We start from the raw sequence: 9,093 nt of genomic DNA on the forward strand, positions 1-9,093 counted from the left end.
TCATGGTACAGTGGAGGATTACGCCTCAGAGTTCAGAAAATAGGCAGTCTCATTTTGCCTTATTAGACTTTTTTCTCACAGGGTTATCAGATTCAGTGTCAGATGTTATGCTCAGTCATCCTGAACCCAAAACACTGGATGATGTGATAACTTTAGCGATTAAGATAGATCGCAGGATCAAATATCATAAGCAGGGCAGATCACATGTTTTTTCTAAAGTAGTGCCTTCTACTCCTTCAGTCTCAACTAGTACGGAAGAGCCGATGCAGATAGGCCATTCCAAACTGTCTGAGGCTGAGAAAAACAGGAGAAGGAAAGAGGGTCTCTGTTTGTATTGTGGGGTGAAAGGTCATCTTATCCAAAATTACAGTAAGAAGTCGGAAAACTTCTCCGCCTAGGTGTAGTAGGAGGTACTACCCTAGGCGAACCTGTTTTACCTCCAGAAAAAACCAAAATGTTATTACCTTGCTCTATCACCTGGGAAAATCAAGTCTTTAATACCCAGGCCTTTATTGACTCTGCAGCCAACTTTATTGACTCTGATTTAGCCTCTAAATGGAACATTCCCATGTGTTCCATAGAAAAGCAAATTTACGTAACTATTGATGACTCTCCTCTACAAAACCAGCAACCTCTTATGCAGACTCCCCCCCTCACTTGTCACGTGGGAGTTCTGCATAAGGAGGAAATACAGTTTTATGTTCTTAAAATGTCTACCTCTACTATTGTCCTGGGTCTTCCCTGGTTACGTAAACACTCTCCTCTCATAGATTGGAACACTGGACAACTGTTGGCCTGGCCCTGGTCCTCAGCCTGCCAAAAACAATGTCTGGAAAAAGTTGCTATGTGTTCTGTAGACATTCAAGTTGAGGGTATTCCTCTGCAGTATGTCACTTTCTCCGATGTGTTTTGTCCATGTTCTGCGGACAAGCTCCCTCCTCACAGGGAGTTTGATTGTCCCATAGAGTTGAGGCCTGGTACCATGCCCCCTAGAGGTCATCTGTACAACCTCTTGGGTCCAGAACAGGTAGCCATGAAAGACTGCATCAAAGAGAACCTCGAGAAAGGGTTCATTCGTCCCTCTAAGTCACCAGCAGGGGCAGGTTTCTTTTTTGTTCAAAAGAGAGATGGTGGACTCCGTCTATGCATTGATTATAGAGCCTTGAACAAAATCACCATCCAGAACCGTTATCCCCTGCCATTGATTGAGAACTTATTTGCACAAGTCTCTGGGGCTAAACTGTTCTCCAAGCTGGACCTGAGAGGGGCATACAATTTTATACGTATCAGACAGGGGGATGAATGGAAGACAGCCTTCAACACACCCGATGGGCATTACGAGTACTCGGGTTGTGCAATGCCCCGGCGGTCTTTCAGGAGTTTGTGAACGAGATCTTTAGAGAGGTATTGGGACGGTTCGTTGTAGTGTACTTGGACGGTATTCAGATTTTTTCTAAAAACCTCACAGAACACAGAGAGCACGTTAAGTTTGTCTTAACCAAACTCAGGCAGAACTGTCTGTATGCCAAGTTGGAAAAGTGCCTGTTTGAGGTTTCAGAAATATCTTTCTTGGGATACATCATTTTTACCAATGGTCTGTCCATGGACCCCAAGAAAGTTGCAGCCGTGCTGGAGTGGCCACAACCTGTGGGGTTAAGGGCACTTCAGAGGTTTTTAGGGTTTGCAAACTATTATAGGAAGTTTATCAAGGGTTTTTCCACTGTAATTACCCCTCTTACTGACCTAACTAAAAAAGGGGCAGTGTGAGAAAACGCGGAAAAGCCACCGCGAGTATTCAGAGTAAGGCAGCTGATTCCGCGTTCAACATGGCAGCTTGCGCGCATGGGCCTGCGTCCACTAGCCTGACGGAGCGCGGAGAAACCGCCGCATGCCCAGTGAACAAGGCGGCGGATTCCGCGTCCGACGCGGCGGTTTGCACGCATGGGCTTACCACGCAGGTTCAAGAACATTTGGGAAATAGTGATCACAACATGATAACGTTTGAGCTGGTGACTGATAGGCCACGGGGCAGCGGGACCACTAAAACTATGAACTTTAGAAAAGCAAAGTTCATTTAAATTAGGCAGGCACTAAGTTTGGTGAACTGGGATAATGTACTACAAGGGGAAGACACTGAAGGGAAATGGCAAGCTTTTAAACTTATACTCAATCAATACTGTAGTATGTATATCCCATATGGAAACAAAATGTCTAGGAATAAAAAAAGGCCTCTATGGATGAATAGAAAGGTTAAAGATAAAATGAAGAGGAAAAAGAATGCCTATAAGGTCTTAAAACAGGAGGGGACAGAGGCTGCACTAAGCAATTATAAGGAGTGCAATAAAAATTGTAAAAAAGAAATTAGGCAGGCAAAGATTGAAGCTGAAAAACAAATCGCTAAGGATATCAAATCTAACCCAAAAAAGTTTTACAAGTACATTAACTCTAAAAAAAGAAAGGTTGACTGTATAGGACTCCTAAAGGATGAGGATGGGAACTCAATGGTGGATGACCAAGGTAAGGCAGAGTTATTAAATGCTTTCTTTGCTTCTGTCTTCACAAAAGAAACAGCACTGTTGCAAACTACAGAGGCGGAAGAGTCTCAATCTTCTAACTGTAATATTAAATACTTAACGCAGGAAGAAGTGAAGGCAAGACTAAATAAATTAAAAATAGACAAGGCACCTGGCCCGGATGGCATGCATCCTCGGGTCCTAAGGGAATTAAGTTCAGTTATAGATAAACCCCTTTATCTTATCTTTTGTGACTCTCTTGCAACTGGCAGAGTCCCAGTGGATTGGCGTACAGCCCACGTTTTCCCATTATTTAAGAAGGGCAAAAAATCTGATCCAGGAAATTATAGACCTGTAAGTTTAACATCAGTTGTATGCAAACTATTTGAGGGGTTACTAAGAGATGCTATACATGACTTCATAGTAGAAAATAATCTTATTTCTCAGCATCAACATGGGTTTACTAAAGACAGGTCCTGTTTGACTAACATGCTCAGCTTTTATGAGGTAGTGAATGCTAATATGGATATTGGGAATGCTGTAGATGTGATATACTTGGACTTTGCAAAGGCCTTCGACACTGTTCCCCACAAAAGTCTGGTGCAAAAGTTGAGGATGCAAGGACTGGGGAAGAGTCTGTGTTCATGGATAGGGAACTGGCTAATGGACAGAAAACAAAGAGTTGTGGTCAATGGATCATACTCAAAATGGGAGACTGTTAGCAGTGGGGTCCCACAGGGGTCTGTTCTGGGTCCTGTGCTCTTCAATTTATTTATTAATGACCTAGTAGATGCAGTAGTGAGCAATGTTGCTATTTTTGCAGATGATACAAAATTGTGCAGAATCATTAACTCTCAGGAAGATAGTGTCATATTGCAACAGGATCTGGATAGGATGGCTATATGGGCACATACATGGCAGATGAAATTCAATGTTGACAAATGTAAGGTCATGCATTTTGGACGTACTAATGGTCTAGCACCATACAAAATAAATGGGATACAGTTGGGGACATCAAACTTGGAGAAGGACTTAGGAGTACTCATTGACAACAAGTTAAATAATCGTACTCAATGCCAAGCAGCTGCAGCTAAAGCTAACAAAATTTTGGGATGCATTAAAAGGGAAATAAAAACTCGAGATGCTAGCATAATATTGCCCCTGTTTAACTCTCTAGTAAGGCCACATCTGGAATATGGAATTCAGTTCTGGGCACCACATTACAAAAAAGATATTGCAGTTTTAGAGCAGGTGCAGAGACGAGCAACAAAATTGATGCGTGGGATGGAAGGACTCACTTATCGAGAAAGGTTAGATAAACTGGGTTTATTTAGTCTAGAGAAAAGACGCCTTAGAGGGGATCTAATTAACATGTATAAATACATCAGAGGGCAATATAATACCTTGGCGGATGAGCTTTTTGTCCCTAGGCCTTCTCAAAGGACTAGAGGACATGATCTGCGCATGGAGGAAAAACGTTTTAGCCATTTATTTAGGAAAGGGTTCTTTACAGTAAGAGTGATTAAGATGTGGAATGCATTGCCACAGGAAGTCGTTATGGCAAACTCTATACCTGCATTTAAAGGGGGCTTAGATGCTTTCCTTGCATTGAAAGACATCCATGGCTACAATTACTAGGTAATGCCTAATGATGTTGATCCAGGGATTTTATCTGATTGCCATCTGGAGTCGGGAAGGAATTTTTCCCTTTAGGGGCTAATTGGACCATGCCTTGTAAGGGTTTTTTCGCCTTCCTCTGGATCAACAGGGATATGTGAGGGAGCAGGCTGGTGTTGTACTTTATACTGGTTGAACTCGATGGACGTATGTCTTTTTTCAACCAAAATAACTATGTAACTATGTAACTATGTAACTAGCAGTATGGCTGAACGCGGGGAAACCGCCGCATGCTCTGACAGCGGTGCGGCTGGTCCCGCGTTCAAACCAACAGATGCATTACAACACATGTCTGGTGTGGCTGGGACTGATAGTCCACACAGGTTCAGAAGGACGCGCGCGCGCGCTGAGAGGCAGAGCCTTTATGGCAGTCAGAAGGGTGTCAGCTGATCTAGCCGATCAGCTGACAATTCTATCAGGTTTCATTGGTCCAGCACTTAGGGGAGGCGCTGGAGAGCGCTGGTGTATATATACTGGGTGCTGGTCATTTCTCTGGTGTCTGGCGTTGCAATCACTACGTGGTAGCATTCAGACCTTGTCAGTATCTGTGATATTATCTGTGTTATTATTTAGACCAGTTCCTAGGTGTTCAATGACCAGGGACCTCACACCTCAGACTAGGAATTAGCTTTACCATCTAGTTATACTCAGACCAGTTCCAGGGTGTTGATGATCAAGGAGCTCACACCCAAGACTAGGCATTGTTGATTATTTGTTATGACCTTCTGCTTTCCTGACTACTCTTCTGATCTCTGATTAGGTACTTCGCTATATCAGATACTCTGTTGCTGAACTCTACCTGTCTTAGGATTCTCCTGTCTCTGTCCCTGATCTGTCTGTCTGTTGCCGACCCGGCTTGCCCGACCTCGAGAGCTATCTCCTCAGTCAAGAGATAGCTCACAGATCTGGGGGTGACACCCTTCCTTGGTGTCACTCACACTCTGTCCTTCCTACTCCTAGCCTGACCCCTCCCTCGGGAGAGTCTCAGGCTTGTGGAAGGAACGTGTTACTGTGCAGTACTCCTTACTGCTGGGCACCTGCTCCTCAGGTGCAGTCCTCAAAGTATTTCTTTTGCACCAAACACTCATATTACCCAGGTGTCCAGAGGTTAGAGATATATCTGATTATCAGTGATACTGCAGATTATCAATAATCGGGTATATATCTGTATTCTCGGTGATACTGCAGATCACCGGTAATCAGACCCTCTCTGTGTTACACCGATCGTTACAGGCAGATACCTTTAATTGGTCTGAAAAGGCATGTACAGCCTTCTCTCAGTTGAAGACTCTTTTTTGTTCCGCTCCTATCTTGCGACATGTGGACGTCACACGTCCTTACATTGCGGAGGTGGATGCTTCCGAAGTAGGAGTAGGGGCTGTACTGTCTCAGCATTCCGGGGTTCAAGGACGATTACATCCTTGTGCATTCTTTTCACGCAAATTTTTGCCAGCAGAAAAAAAATTACGATATTGGTAACAGGGAACTGTTGGCCATCAAGATGGCTTTCGAGGAGTGGCACCACTGGCAAGAGGGGGCAGAGCATGTGATTACAGTGTACACTGACCATAAAAATTTTGAGTATATTGAGGGAGCAAAAAGGCTCAATACCAGACAGGCTCGCTGGGCCCTCTTTTTCTCCCGATCCTGGTTCATAATTACTTACAAACCTGGAAATAAAAACATCAAAGCGGACGCATTGTCCCGTTGCTTTGAACCTGAGAAAGTACAGCCCTCACCCCCTGTTAATATCTTACCCGAGAATACTAGCTGCTACAGAACCTATGGAGGATCTAGCAGCTACTCTGCAGGCATTTCAGCACGACTCCCCAGAGGGGAGACCTGATGGACGCTTGTTTGTCCCACAACATCTGCGCTGTCAAGTTATGCAGATGTTTCACTGCCATAAGACTGTGGGGCACCCAGGGATAGCCAGAACACAAGAATTGTTGTCCCGTTCAGTCTGGTGGCCCTCACTGAAAAATGACATCAAGGAATTTGTGATATCTTGTACGGTCTGTGCACGGAGCAAACCTTCCAGACAGGCTCCTGCAGGTACATTGCAACCATTACCGATACCTACAGAACCATGGACACACATATCCATGGACTTTGTAGGGGATCTTCCCAAGTCAGAAGGGAAATCGGTGATCTGGGTAGTAGTGGACCGTTTTAGTAAAATGGTTCACTTCGTACCCTTGGAGAAGGTCCCGTCTGCCCAAGAACTTGCGGAGCTCTTTATTATGCACATCTTTTGCCTGCATGGCATACCGGTGAACATTGTCTCTGACAGGGGTGTGCAGTTTGTTTCCAAGTTCTGGAGAGCTTTTTGCCGGCATTTGGGGTTAACGTTGACTTTTTCTTTGGGATTTCTCTTCCCCCCCCCTCCCTAGATTGATGGGGAGCCGGAATATGATGTTGAGGAGATCCTGGATTCTCACAAGGTGCGGAATTCCGTTCAGTATTTGGTCCACTGGAAGGGATATGGTCCTGAGGATAGGTCATGGGTCCCGGCTCGCCATCTTCATGCTGAGGAATTAAAACAGCAGTTTCACTTAACTCACCCTGATAGTGCATCGGGGGCGTGTCCGGAGACCACGCCTCAGGGGGGGGTAATGTCAGAGATGGTGTAGTTACCTCTGCTGCGGGAAGCAGCGTCGCCGCTTCCGCGTCTGGCGCGGCCCCATCGCCGTAGGATCCGCTCGCTCCCTCTGGCAGGCTGGGCCTCTCTCCTTTACACCAGCATAGGTTAGCATGCGCACGCAACAGGCGGCGTGATCTTTATGCACTGAGGAGGCGAGTCAGCTGACATGCCGGTCAGCTGGCCACGGCTCCTGCTTCTGCAATGCTGATTGGTTGGCTCGCCTAGAGCGGGTCATTTGGATCATCCGTGTGTATTTAAGTGCTGAGCTTTCAGTAGCTCATCGTCTGTTGTTGCTGAAACTTTGCAGTGAAAGCTCTCAGACCTAGTCAGATCCGTGTGTGTTTGAACCGCCAGGACCCCGGGGATTCACACTTAGCTTAGGAAAAAACATATCATTGTTATTATTATTATTGTGTATGACCTATTGCCTGTTCTTCTGATTATTCTCTGCTTCACGATTCTGTACCTTTGCCAATCTGATCTTTTGCCGACTTTAGCCTGAACTCTGATCTAGCCTCCTGCTTCTGTACCTTTGCCAATCTGATCTGTTGCCGACCTCGGCCTGTTTTACGACTACGAATTTGCCTGACGTTTCTGTACCGCTGCCTGACCGACCTGTTACCGACCTTGCCTGTATGACCATTCTCTGTGTGGTGGTAGCCCCAGCCATCAAGGGCTACCACCCAGGAGTACTCCTGTTTCTATTGTGCACTTTAAACACCTGTGATCACACTCTGAATAAAATACTGACTATTGTGCTGATAGAGCTTGTTCTGATCATCAGATACACCACTTATTATTACAGGGATGGTTGGCCCGGGCTGACAAGGGCACCCAGAAACAAGGGGTGGCTCAGTCGACCCGCCCCAATGGTATCTATCCATGCCTTAATTGTGTCCACTGCCATAGTGTTATTAAGGGCAATTATATTTGTCACCAACATCTAGGGATTAGATATTATATTGAAGGCCAATTTGATTGTAACTCACGATTTATTGTGTATACTCTCAAATGTCCGTGTGGGTTGCTATACACAGGACAAACCACACAACCTATGAAAGTTAGATTATCAGCACATAAAAGTACCATTAGAAATAATGCAATAGAACTATCAGTGCCCAACCATTTTGCAGTAGCTAAACATACAGCAAGTCAATTGAGGTTTCAAATATTAGAGCAGATTCCCCCTTTAAGACGTGGTGGAGACAGATTAAAAAGACTACTATATAGAGAGGCGGTGTGGATACGCAGGCTTGATACTCTAGAACCGAGAGGTATGAACAGAAATTATGATATGCTTCCATTTATATGGGTATGTTTATTTTTATTTTATTTTTATTTTTTATCTCTCATAGATGTCCCGTTGCTGTGTGTGATGTCTTTAAGAAGGCCTTAACAGGCATGCTACTATTCTGTATGGTAACTATCCTTTTGGCAAATATATAATACTTCCAGTGTTCTTAGTTTTGTGATTAGAGCGCATCGTGCTGGATTGAGGTGTCCCGACTGTCGCCTGGCAACGGTGGGCGGGCGGACGATGACGAGTCTGCCCTGCCACACCGTCACGCGGAACGACCTGAAGGCGGAGTTCCGCTCCGCCTTCTGGGAAGCAGTCTCCTGTCAGGTCCGCTCGTATGGTGGGCGAGGCCTGACGCTTTGTCATCCTTAGGCTGCTTCCCTATTGGTCGGCGCTGCGGGAGGCGGCAAAGCGGGACCATCCTCCCTCCATGCGCGCTGAAGCCGCTCCCTTCTGCCCTTCGATTGGAGGCACGGCATGTGTGCATATTAATGAAGAGTTCCCCATTAGGTCCGCTTGGCGGACGGTAGGGGATTGGTCGCCATAGAGCGTCAGCCTATGCTGATTGGTCAATTTTGAAATGAGGAAGTATATAAGATGTAATTAATGTGATGTATGTTAGATACTGACTATACTTGACAAAGGAGGTTAATCCTCCGAAACGTTGTGAGATGTCAGATATCATTTAATAAAGTGAAAGCGCATTCAAGTGGATGGTGCCGGCCTCAACTTAATTTATTGTAAGTGACAGGAACATAGGGGAAATGTAATTTATGGCTCATTTTACTCTGCAAGAAATGTACTTCTTATTTGTATGTGTTTTAAATTTTAAGATTTTCACAACAGTTCCTCTTTAAATAATAAAGTGTTTTCCCCTCCCTGTAGTAAAGTATTAACTCCTACCTAACTAATTAGCCCATTGTGTCACCTATACATAGCCTTAATATAAGTGGACACCTGTA

This window comes from Hyperolius riggenbachi, chromosome 6, assembly GCF_040937935.1.
Source record: "Hyperolius riggenbachi isolate aHypRig1 chromosome 6, aHypRig1.pri, whole genome shotgun sequence".
In the NCBI taxonomy this organism is placed as follows: Eukaryota; Metazoa; Chordata; class Amphibia; order Anura; family Hyperoliidae; genus Hyperolius; species Hyperolius riggenbachi.